General features: G+C 47.7%; 1 pseudogene; it reads left to right on the top strand.

Moving 5' to 3' along the window:
- The first annotated feature begins 2,231 nt into the window (after positions 1 to 2,231).
- On the top strand, positions 2,232 to 3,955 carry LOC100339890 (ataxin-3-like; annotated as a pseudogene).
- The last annotated feature ends 269 nt before the right edge of the window (positions 3,956 to 4,224 follow it).

Here is a 4,224-nt window from a genome sequence, read left to right as displayed (position 1 = left end):
GCCGATCTGAAGCCAGAAGCCAGGTGCTTCCTCCTGGTCTCCCATGCAGGTGCAGAGCCCAAGCACTTGGGCCATCCTCCGCTGCCCTCCCAGGCCACAGCAGAGAGCTGGACTGGAAGAGGAGCAAGTGGGACAGAATCCGGTGCCCTGACCGGGACTAGAACCCGGGGTGCCAGCGCCGCAGGTGGAGGATTAGTCAAGTGAGCTGCGGCGCCAGCCAATAAGGAATTGGTTTAGGCAATCACTGAGGCTGACAAACTCCATATGGGATGTTGGCACTGCAAGTGGCAGCTTTAACTGCTATGCCACAGCGCCAGCCCTGCCATGGAAATTTTTGAGAAAGATGGACCTGATTTTGACCTCAGTCCAGAGCCAAAGTCTTTGGAACAATAAAGAATGCCCATTTTTACCCCCAGGGAATTTTTTTTCTTGAAATGTGGAAGGCATTTCCAATACACATCCCACTCAACTCATGTTTGAAGATTGCCTAGTCAGTGTAGCCTTCGCAGAGAAGTCCACCCAATCTAACACCCACACCATTTCGCTTTTATATTACTCACATTTCTCCTACTTTAACAAATGTGTGTTGTGCTTTCTTTTCATAATCGATTTGAAACAGAACTCCAGGGGGCCGGTGCTGTGGTGCAGTGGGTTAACACCCTGTCCTGCAGTGCCAGCATCCCATATGGGCCCCGCTTTAAGTCCTGGCTACTTCACTTCCAGTCCAGCTCTCTGCTATGGCCTGGGAAAGCGTGGAAGATGGCCCAAGTCCTTGGGCCCCTGCACATGCGTGGAAAGACCCAGAAGAAGCTCCTGGCTCCTGGTTTTGGATAGGTGTAACTCTGGCTGTTGCGGCCAATTGGGGAGTGAACCAGCAGATAGAAGACCTCTCTCCCTCTCTCTCTCTCTCTCTCTGTGTGTGTGTGTGTAGCTCTGACTTTCAAATAAATAAATCTTTAAAAAAAAAAAAAAGAAACAGAACTCCAGTTTATAATTTGGTGCCTCCATAAAACAAGCATTTGATTAGGAAGTGTTGATTTGCAGCCATGGTTCAGGAACTGTGTTGAATCATAGGTTGGGTGAACCGTCATTCCTCTCCTTACCCATGGGCCAGGACAGCGAGTATGAATGGGGGTCCTCAGCAGCTCTGGTGAGGAGGCCCCTGGCGCTGGAGCAGGGCTGGTCAGGTCCAGTCTCTGGCATGGTCTGTTTCCAGCTGTGTCTTCACTGATCACTGCAGGTTACAGGTGGACGAGATGATCAGTGTGAAGACTCTGTCCCTGGACGCAGCACAGAAGGGTGCACAGTGAGCAGCCGACCCTGAGCATCACAGGGATTGGCTCAGGATCCCACGGATGTGGATGCCTTGTCTGCCTTATATAAAATGGCATAACATTTGCATATGCTCACGAACTCTAAATCATCTCTAGATTGCTTCTAATATCTACTACAATGTGAACACTATGTAGATGGTTTTTATGCTGCATTTTAAATGTGGCCTATTTTGATTGTTGTATTGTTAATCTTTTATTATTTTTTCTTTTTTAAAGATTGATTTTACTTATTTGAAAGTCAGAATTAGAGAGAGAGAGAGAGAGAGAGAGAAATCTTCCATCTGCTGGTTCATTCCCCAAATGGCCACAATGGTCAGGACTCAGCCAGACTGAAGCCAGAAGGTTCTTCCAGGTCTCCCACATGGGTGCAGGGGTCTAAGTACTTGGGCTATCTTCCTCTGATTTCCCAGGCACATTAGCAGGGAACTGGGGACTCAAACTGGTGAACATCATAGGCAGTGGCTTTACCCACTATGCCACGATGCTAGCCCCCAATCTTTTATTATTAAAAAAAAAAAAAAAGTGGGGCCGGCACTGTGGCGCAGCGGGTTAAAGCCCCAGCCTGCAGTGCTGGCATCCCATATGGGCACTGGTTCAAGTCCCGGCTGCTCCACTTCCTATCCAGCTCCCTGCTATGGCCTGGAAAAGCAGTAAAAGATGGCCCAAGCCCTTGGGTCCCTGCACCCGCATGGGAGACCTGGAAGAAGCTCTTGGCTCCTGGGTTCAGATCAGCTCAGCTCTGGCTGTTGTAGTGCTTTGGGGAGTGAACCAGTGCAATAGAAGTTCTCATTCTCTCTCTCTCTCTCATTCTCTCTCTCTCTCCCTCTCGCTCTGGCTCTGGCTCTACTTCTGGCTCTACCTCTCTCTGTAACTCTGTCTTTCAAATAAAAATAAAATAATTGTTTAAAAAAAATTTTTCCATTTTTAGTCCACAGGAGGTTGAATGTGCTGATGAGAAACTGCAGACTGAGGGTCAGCTGTATGGGCTGTGGGTTCTTCCTCCTGGGGGAGAGAAAAGCTGTGTGTAAAAGAGAAAACGGGAGCATCCGGGCCCAGCAGACACAATCCTGGGTGGATGCTTGTCGCCAGGACTGGGGTCTTCAGGTACAGCTCTTGACCAAGCAGGACCTCAGGGGAGCCCAAGCCTTGTTCTTCTCCAAAAGCGACCTGGGGAAGATGACCTCAAGGTGTCCCTCACCCAAAGCAAACATCTGGGCTGCCGCTTGCCCCATTGGCATGAAAGTGCCTTCCAGGAACCAGGCACTTCAGAGCATTTGAAAGAGCTCCCGGCAGGGGCCATTGGCTCCAGACAAATAAACATGGAGTCCATCTTCCAAGGCTCACTTTGTGCTCAGCATTGCCTGAATAATCTGTCGCAAGGAGAGTACTTTAGTCCTGTGGAATTATCTGCAATTGCACGTCAGCTCGATGAAGAGGCGAGGATGAGAATGGCAGAAGGAGGAGTAACCAGTGAAGACTACTGAACATTTTTACAGCAGCCTTCTGGAAACATGGGTGACAGTGGGCTTTCTCTCTCTCTCTCTCTCTCTCTCTCTCTCTCTCTCTCTCTCTCTCTATTCAAGTTATAAGCAATGCCTTGACGGTTTGGGGTTTGGAACAAACCCTGTTCAACAGTCCAGAGTATCAGAGGCTCAGAAGTGATTCCATAAATGAAAGATCATTTATATGCAATTACAAAGAACACTGGTTCACTGTTAGAAAATTAGGAAAACAGTGGTTTGACTTGAATTCTCTTGCTAGGCCCAGCATTCATATCAGATACACACCTTCACTTTTCTTGGCTCAATTACAGCAGGAAGGTTATTCTGTATTTGTTATTAAGGATGATCTGCCAGATCATGAAGCTGACCAACTCCTGCAGATGATCAGGGCCCAACAGATGCACAGACCCAAACTTACTGGAGAAGAATCAGCACAACTAAAAGACCAGCGAGTCCATAAAACAGACCTGGAACGAGTCTTAGAAGCAAATGATGGGTCAGGAATGTTAGATGAGGTGGAGGATCTGCAGAAGGCTCTGGCACTAAGTCGCCAGGAAATTGACATGGAAGATGAAGAGGCAGCAATCCACAGGGCTATTCAGCTCAGTATGCAAGGTGGTTCCAGAAGTATGTCTCAAGATATTCCACAGATGTCAAGTACAGATCTTACTGCAGAAGAGCTGTGGAAAAGAAGCCTACTTGGAAACGCGGCGGCAGCGGCAGCAGCAGGTAGATCTCCCAGGACAGGTTTCCCATCCCGGTGAAAAGCTGACCATGAGTTTTGGAGCCCTTGGGAATGACCTAGATGATGCTATGAATGAAGAAGACATGCTTCAGGTAGTTGTGACCATGTCTTTAGAAACTGTTCAAGGGGCTGGCGCTGTGGTATACTAGGTGAAGCCGCCACCTGCAGTGCTGGCATTCCATATGGGTGCCATTTCGAGTCCCAGCTGCTCCACTTCCAATCCAGCTCTCTGCTATGGCCTGGGAAAGCAGTAAAAGATGGCTCAAGTCCTTGGGCCTTTGCACCCACATGGGAAACCTGGAAGAGGCTCCTGGCTCCTGGCTTCGGATCGGCCCATTTGGGTAGTAAAACAGTAGATGGAAGACCTCTCTCTCTCTCTCTCTCTCTCCCTCTGCCTCTCTGTAACTCTGCCTTTCAAATAAATAAATAAAACTTAAAAAAAAAGAAAGAAATCGTTCAAAATAATTTGAAAACAGAAAGGAAAAAATAATACCTTTAAAATCTTTAGATACTCATATTTTCCAACATGATCCTGTATGGCAACAGCATAGGATCCATTTCAGTAATGCATTAAAAAGAACAGTGTTCAGCAGAGGAAATGAGACTTCCAGGTGCTTTGCAAACAAAATGATGAAAAATGGGA

Source organism: Oryctolagus cuniculus, chromosome 11, assembly GCF_964237555.1.
Source record: "Oryctolagus cuniculus chromosome 11, mOryCun1.1, whole genome shotgun sequence".
In the NCBI taxonomy this organism is placed as follows: Eukaryota; Metazoa; Chordata; class Mammalia; order Lagomorpha; family Leporidae; genus Oryctolagus; species Oryctolagus cuniculus.
The sequence above is the reverse complement of the archived record's forward strand: the minus strand, read 5'-3'. Positions and strand labels throughout refer to the sequence as shown.